At 63.6% G+C, this 8,185-nt stretch overlaps 1 long non-coding RNA gene across 1 annotated transcript; it reads right to left on the bottom strand.

Annotated features, from left to right (window-relative positions):
- Positions 1-3,169: 3,169 nt before the first annotated feature.
- On the bottom strand, positions 3,170-3,789 carry LOC130607829 (uncharacterized). Its single transcript, XR_008974372.1, has 3 exons — positions 3,699-3,789; positions 3,399-3,530; positions 3,170-3,206 (listed from the first exon to the last, which is right to left on the bottom strand). It is a non-coding gene; the product is annotated as an uncharacterized LOC130607829 (long non-coding RNA).
- Positions 3,790-8,185: the final 4,396 nt, after the last annotated feature.

The raw sequence follows: 8,185 nt of genomic DNA, 5'->3' as shown, positions 1-8,185 counted from the left end.
CCATTCCCCCTCATCCGCCCATTCCCCTCATTGCCCCATCCCTCCCATTCCCCCATCCCCTCATCACCCCCATTGACCCCCATTGACCCCTTCCCCCCATTGACCCCATCCCCTCATCACCCCCATTCCCCCATCCCCCCATTCCCACTCATCCTCCCATTCCCCCCATTCCCCCCATCCCGCTCATCGCCCCATCCCCCCCATTCCCCCATCCCCTCATCACCCCCATTTCCCCCATTGACCCCCATCCCCCCCACCCCCCATTCCCCCTCATCCCCCCATCCCCCCCATTCCCCTCATTTCCCCATCACCCCCATTCTCCCCATCCCCTCATCACCCCCATTTTCCCATCACCCCATTGACCCCCTTCCCCCCATTGACCCCATCCCCTCATCACCCCCATTCCCCCCATTCCCACTCATCCTCCCATTCCCCCCCATTCCCCCCATCCCGCTCATTGCCCCATCCCCCCCATTCCCCCATCCCCTCATCACCCCCATTTCCCCCATTGACCCCCATCCCCCCACCCCCCATTCCCCCTCATCCCCCCCATTCCCCTCATCGCCCCATCCCCCCCATTCCCCCATCTCCTCATCACCCCCATTTCCCCCATTGACCCCCATCCCCCCCACCCCCCATCCCCCCATTCCCCCTCATCCCCCCATCCCCCCCATTCCCCCCATTCCCCTCATTTCCCCCATTCTCCCCATCCCCTCATCACCCCCATTCCCCCATCCCCCCCATTGACCCCAACCCCCCCTCCCCCCCCTTACCCTATCGAACACGTGCACCGTCACCCCCTCCTCGAAGGTCACCGCTTTCCTCTTGCTCCCCCCCGGGGCCTCGCCCCCCCCGGGCGCCTTCAGGAGCCCCCGGAGCCCGCGCCCGTCCCAGAGCGTCACCACCACGGGCACGGCCCCGGCCCCGGCCCCCTCCCCTCCCCCGGCCCCTTCCCCCCCTTCCTCTTCCTCTTCCTCTTCCTCCTCTTCCTCCTCGGGCTCCGGGCGCGGGCGCAGCGGGAACGGGCGCAGCGTCAATGGGGGCAGCGGCAGGGAGAGGCGGGAGGCCTTGGCTGGGGGGGGAAAAGGGGGCGATGCGATCAGTGGGGTCAATGGGATCAATGGGGGCGATGGGGTCAATGGGGGCAATGGGGGCGATGGGGTCAATGGGGACAATGGGGTCAATGGAGTCAATGGGGGCAATGGGGGGGCAATGGGGTCAATGGGGTCAATGGAGTCAATGGGATCAATGGGGGCGATGGGGGCATGGGGGCGTTGGGGTCAATGGGGACAATGGGGTCAATGGAGTCAATGGGATCAATGGGGGCGATGGGGGCAATGGGGGCGATGGGGTCAATGGGGTCAATGGGGGCAATGGGGTCAATGGGATCAATGGGGGCGATGGGGTCAATGGGATCAATGGGGGCGATGGGGTCAATGGGGGCAATGGGGGCGATGGGGTCAATGGAGTCGATGGGGGCAATGGGGTCAATGGAGTCAATGGGGGCAACGGGGGCAATGGCATCAATGGGGGCGATGAGGTCAATGGGATCAATGGGGTCAATGGGGGCGATGGGGTCAATGGGATCAATGGGTTCAATGGGGGCGATGGGGTCAATGGGGTCAATGGGGTCAATGGGTTCAATAGAGGTGATGGGGTCAATGGAGTCAATGGGGACAATGGGATCAATGGGGTCAATGGGTTCAATGGGGGCGATGGGGTCAATGGGGTCAATGGGATCAATGGGGGCAATGGGGGCAATGGGGGCGATGGGGTCAATGGGTTCAATGCGGCAATGGGGTCAATGGAGTCAATGGGGACAATGGGATCAATGGGGTCAATGGGGGCAATAGGGTCAATGGGGTCGATGGGGGCAATGGGGTCAATGAAATCAATGCGGTCAATGGGATCGATGGGGTCGATGGAGTCAATGGGGACAATATGGACAATAGGGTCAATGGGGGAGATGGCGTCAATGGTGACAATAGGGTCAATGGGGGTGAAGGGGTCAATGGGGGCGATGGGGTCAATGCAATCAATGGGGTCAATGGGATTAATAGGGTCAATGGGAATCAATGGAGTCAATGCGGACAGTGGGGGCAATGGGGTCAATGGGAATCAATGGGAATTAATGGGAGTCAATGGGGACAATGGGGGCAATGGGGTCAACGGGCCTCAACGGGACTCAATGGGGGCAATGGGGTCAATGGAGTCAGGGGGGTCAATGGGTGTCAAGAGGAGTCAATGGGTGTCAGTGGGAGTCAATGGGACTCAATGGGGTCAATGGAGTCAGGGGGGTCAATGGGTGTCAAGAGGAGTCAATGGGTGTCAATGGGAGTCAATGGGACTCAATGGGGGCAATGGGGTCAATGGAGTCAGGGGGGTCAATGGGTGTCAAGAGGAGACAATGGGTGTCAAGAGGAGTCAATGGGTGTCAATGGGAGTCAATGGGATCAATAAGTCAATGGGACTCAATGGGGTCAACAGGGTCAATGGGATCAATGGGGTCAATGCAATCAATGGGGTCAATGGGACTCAATGGGGGTCAATGGCTCAGTTTGGGGGGTTCAGAAAGGTCCAATCCCAATCACAGTTGGGGGGGGGGGGAGGAGGATCAGGACCGGGTCCCCCCCATCCCCCCACCTCTGATCTCGGCGCTGCTGGGCGGGGCCTCGCTGGCTCCGCCCCCTCCTCCTCCTCCTCCTCCTCCTCCTCCGGCGGCGCCGCGCGGCTCCAGCAGGGGGCGCCGCAGTTCCTCGCGCAGCGAGCGCTGGAGGCGCTCTTGAACCACGACCCCCGCGGGGGGGGACCCCCTTGGGGACATCCCATAATAACCCCTTGGGGAACCCCCCGGGGACATCCCATAATGACCCCTTGGGGAACCCCCCGGGGACATCCCATAATGACCCCTTGGGGAACCCCCCGGGGACATCCCATAATGACCCCTTGGGGAACCCCCCGGGGACATCCCATAATGACCCCTTGGGGACCCTCCCGGGGACATCCCATAATGACCCCTTGGGGACCCCCCCGGGGACTTCATTGGGGACCCCTTTGGGGACATCCCATAATGACCCCTTGGGGAGCCCCCCGGGGACTTCATTGGGGACCCCTTTGGGGACATCCCATAATAACCCCTTGGGGACCCCCCCGGCGACCTCATTGGGGACCCCTTTGGGGACCCTATGGGGGACATCCCATAGCATCTCTTTGGGGACCCCCTTGGGGAGGGCTCCAGTTGTCTCTTGGGGGACCCCTTTGGGGACACCCCATAGCATCTCTTTGGCGACCCCCTTGGGGACCCTATTGGGGGCGTCCCGTTGCACCTCCTTGGGGACCCCTCTGAGCATCTCCTTGGGGACCCCTTTGGGGACAGCTCCGGATGCCGCTTTGGGGACCCCCTTGGGGACCCCTTTGGGGACGTCCCATTGCACCTCCTTGGGGACCCCTTTGGGGACGGCTCCGGGGGTCTCTTTGGGGACCCCACTGGGGACATCCCAGAGCATCTCCTTGGGGACCCCTTTGGGGACCTCTCGGAGCACCTCCTTGGGGACCCTATGGGGGACATCCCATTGCACCCCTTTGGGGACCCCTTGGGGGACATCCCATTGCACCCCTTTGGGGACCCTATGGGGGATATCCCATTGCACCCCTTTGGGGACCCCTTGGGGGATATCCCATTGCACCCCTTTGGGGACCCCTTGGGGGACATCCCATTGCACCCCTTTGGGGACCCCTTGGGGGACATCCCATTGCACCCCTTTGGGGACCCCTCTGGGGACCCCTCTGAGCATCCCCTTGGAGACCCCTTTGGGGACCCTTTTGCCCCCCCCTTGGGGCATCCTTTTGGGGCCCCTTCTGGGCACTGCCCCAAAGGGCAGCCCCTTGGGGACCCCTTTGGGACCTTCCCCCCCTCCTCCCCCTCTTCGGCCATGTGGGACCCAGGGGGGGATCCCCAAGGGCCCCCTTTTGGGGGGGGAGAAGCCACCCTCGGGGACCCCCCAGTGGCCACGGGTGTCCGTGGGGACGGCGCTGTCCATGGGGCTAAAGGGGGGGGCCCGTGGGGGGCCGGGGACACCGCGTCCCCTTCGATGGACGAGGTCTCTTGCCCCCATGGGGCCAAAGGGGACGTCCCTTGAGGCCCAGGTGACACCTCTATGGGCAATGGTGGCCCCCTTTGGGGCGATGGTGGCCCCCTTTGGGGCGATGGTGGCCTCTCTTGAGTCAATGGTGGCCTCTCTTGAGTCGATGGTGGCCTCTCTTGAGTCGATGGTGGCCTCTCTTGCGTCAATGGTGGCCTCTCTTGGGTCAACGATGGCCTCTCTTGAGTCGATGGTGGCCTCTCTTGGGGCAATGGCGGCCTCTCTTGAGTCAACGATGGCCTCTCTTGAGTCAATGGTGGCCTCTCTTGAGTCGATGGTGGCGCCTCTTGAGTCAATGGTGGCCTCTCTTGCGGCAATGGTGGCCTCTCTTGAGGTAATGGTGGCCTCTCTTGAGTCGATGGTGGCCTCTCTTGAGTCAATGGTGGCCTCTCCTGGGGCAATGGTGGCCTCTCTTGGGTCAACGATGGCCTCTCTTGAGTCAACGATGGCCTCTCTTGAGTCAATGGCGGCATCTCTTGCGTCAATGGTGGCCTCTCTTGCGTCAATGGCGGCCTCTCTTGCGTCAATGGTGACCTCTCTTGAGTCAATGGTGACCTCTCTTGTGGCAATGGTGGCATTTCTTGCGTCAATGGTGGCCTCTCTTGAGTCAATGGTGACCTCTCTTGGGGCAATGGTGGCATTTCTTGCGTCAATGGTGGCCTCTCTTGCGTCAATGGTGGCCTCTCTTGGGGCAATGGCGGCCTCTCTTGAGTCAATGGTGACCTCTCTTGGGGCAATGGTGGCCTCTCTTGGGGCAATGGCGGCCTCTCTTGAGTCGATGGTGGCCTCTCTTGTGTCAATGGTGGCCTCTCTTGAGTCAATGGTGGCCTCTCTTGCATCAATGGTGGCCTCTCTTGTGTCAATGGCGGCCTCTCTTGAGTCAATGGTGGCCTCTCTTGAGTCGATGGTGGCCTCTCCTGGGGCAATGGTGGCCTCTCTTGAGTCGATGGTGGCCTCTCTTGGGGCAATGGTGGCCTCTCTTGCTTCAATGGTGGCCTCTCTTGCGTCAATGGTGGCCTCTCTTGTGTCAATGGTGGCCTCTCTTGAGTCGATGGTGGCCTCTCCTGGGGCAATGGTGGCCTCTCTTGAGTCAATGGTGGCCTCTCTTGGGGCAATGGTGGCCTCTCTTGCATCAATGGTGGCCTCTCTTGTGTCAATGGCGGCCTCTCTTGTGTCAATGGTGGCCTCTCTTGAGTCAATGGTGGCCCCTCTTGGCCCCATGGGGCCACCTCTAGTTCCAAAGGGGACGCCCCTTGACTCCACGATGGCCTCTCCTGTCCCCATGGAGCCATCTCCAATGCCAAAGGGGTCAATGGTGGCCTCTCTTGTGTCAATGGTGGCCTCTCTTGTGTCAATGGTGGCCTCTCTTGCGTCAACGATGGCCTCTCTTGCGTCAATGGAGACCTCTCCTGTCCCCATGGGGCCATCTCCAATGCCAAAGGGGACGACCCTTGAGTCAACGATGACCTCTCTTGTGTCAATGGAGACCTCTCCTGTCCCCATAGGGCCATCTCCAATGCCAAAGGGGACGTCCCTTGCGTCAACGATGGCCTCTCTTGAGTCAATGGTGGCCTCTCTTGAGTCAGCGATGGCCTCTCCTGGCCCCATAGGGCCGTTTCCAATGCCAAAGGGGACGTCCCTTGCATCAGTGGTGGCATCTCTTGGGTCAATGGTGGCATCTCTTGGGTCAATGGTGGCCTCTCTTGACTCAGTGGCTTCTCTTGCGTCAACGATGACCTCTCTTGAGTCAACGATGACCTCTCTTGAGTCAACAATGACTTGTCTTGAGTCATCGATGACCGCTCTTGAGTCATCGATGACCGCTGTTGAGTCAACGATGACCGCTCCTGTCCCCATAGGGCCATCTCCAATGCCAAAGGGGACGTCCCTTGCGTCAACGATGGCCTCTTTTGAGTCAATGGTGGCCTCTCTTGAGTCAACCAAGACCTCTCTTGACTCAATGGCCTCTCTTGCATCAATGGTGGCCTCTCTTGGGGCAATGGAGACCTCTCCTGTCCCCATGGGGCCATCTCCAATGCCAAAGGGGACGTCCCTTGCGTCAACGTTGGCCTCTCTTGCGTCAACGATGGCCTCTCTTGACTCAACCAAGACCTCTCTTGACTCAGTGGCTTCTCTTGAGTCAATGGAGACCTCTCCTGTCCCCATGGGGCCATCTCCAGCGCCAACGGGGGCGTCCCTTGCGCCAACGACGACCTCTCTCGACTCAACCAAGACCTCTCCTGGCCCCACGGCCCCATCTCCAACGCCAACGGGGACGTCCCCAGCATCACCAATGGCCTCTCCTGACCCAATGGAGCCCCCCCTTGACCCAATGGGGGCCTCTCTTGACCCAATGGGGGCCTCTCTTGACCCAACGGGGGCCCCTCTCGACCCAATGAAGCTCCCTCTTGACCCAACGGAGCCCTCTCTTGACCCAATGGGTCCCCCCCTTGACTCAGGGCTGCCCCCTCCTGCCCCACCTCCCCCTCCCCCCCCCCTTCTCCGCCCCCCAACTCCTCTTTCCCTATGGATCCCTCCCCCAGGGACCCCCTCTCGGCCCTCAAGGAGGAGTCGTCGCCGGCGCTCTCGCACGGGGGGCGCAGGGGGGGGCCCCGCTCCCTCCACCCCATCACCACCTCGGCTCGCCCCACGGCGCACGTGCAAGGCGGGGGGCTGCCGGCGCCGTCCCCCCGGCACAAGGGGCACACCATGGGGCGCCGGGGAGTGCTCGCCCCACTGCCGGCCGTGCTCCCCGCCGAGCTGCTGCCCCCCATCTCCTGCTGCGGGCCCCCCACAACCCCGCGCCGGTTGGGGACCACGGGGGGGGCGATGTGTGGGGCAGCGGGGGGCAGCCCTCTGTGGGTCCCCGTGCCGCCCCCCACGTCGGGGTCGTGCTCCTCCAAGCGGATGTAATACTCGCTGGCCCCCGAGGGGCTGCGGGCCCCCAGGACGGGGAGCACCCCCGGGGTCCCCAAGGCGTCCCCATGGCGATGGGGGGGGGACGAAGGGGCTCGGACCCCCAAGCGGGCGCGCTCCCATAGGCACTCAAAGGCCAAACCCCCCCCCCGGCTCTGGGTCACCGTGAGGACGTCGTCGGGGTCCGGGCCGGGGAAGGCGTCGAGCAAAGGGAAGGCGGATGTGGGGCGAGGAGGGGGGGGCGGCGGTGGGGCAGGGGAACCCCCAGAGGGGACCCCCAAGAGGGAGCGAAGGCGCCGGTGGAGCTCCTCGAGCGATGGGCGCTGGGTGGGGGGCAGCCAACAGGACTGCAATAGGGAGAACCTGCAGAGAGAGGGAGGTGTGGGGCGGGGATGGGGAGAGGGGTGGGGATGGGGGTGGGATGGGATGGGAGTGTGGGGGGGATGGGGGGATGGGATGGGGGAGATGGGGGGGGATGGGGAAGGGATGCGGATGGGGGTGGGGATGTGGGGGGATGGGGTGGGGTTGGGGGGGATGTGGGGGGGGGGAAGGGGAAGGGATGGGGGGATGGGGATGGGGGGGATGGGGGGGATAGGGGGGATGGGGGTGAATGGGGGGGATGGGGGGGACGGGCATGGGGGGGGGAAGGGGATGGGGGTGGGAGGATGGGGTAGGGTTGGGGGGGATGTGGGACGGGGGGATGGGGGGGATGGGGGAGATGGGGGGATGGGGATGGAGGGATGGGGGATGGGGAAGGGATGGGGATGGGGTGAGGGGGAAGGGGATGGGGGTGGGGATGTGGGGGGATGGGGATGGGGATGGGGTGGGGATGGGGTGGGGGGCATGGGGATGGGGTGGATGGGGGGGATGGGGATGGGGATTGGGGGGGGATGGGGGAGATGGGGGGATGGGGATGGGGTGGGGGGGATGGGGATGGGGTGGATGGGGTGGGGTGGGGATGGGGGGGATGGGGGGAGATGGGGGGATGGGGATGTGGGGGATGTGGGGGATGGGGATGGGGGTGCCCCCCCCACTTGTCCCTCACCATCCGTGGGGCTGGGGCAGGCGCAGGCGGGGCCGGGGCAGGGCCAGCGGGCGCCGGCTCAGGAGGAGCCGCAGCAGCTCCG

The sequence above is a fragment of the Pezoporus wallicus genome, unplaced genomic scaffold (assembly GCF_028554395.1).
Source record: "Pezoporus wallicus isolate ANWC-B61680 ecotype Strahan unplaced genomic scaffold, APGP_CSIRO_Pwel_v1 contig_14672, whole genome shotgun sequence".
In the NCBI taxonomy this organism is placed as follows: domain Eukaryota; kingdom Metazoa; phylum Chordata; class Aves; order Psittaciformes; family Psittacidae; genus Pezoporus; species Pezoporus wallicus.
This window is presented reverse-complemented; position numbering and strand designations above follow the sequence as displayed.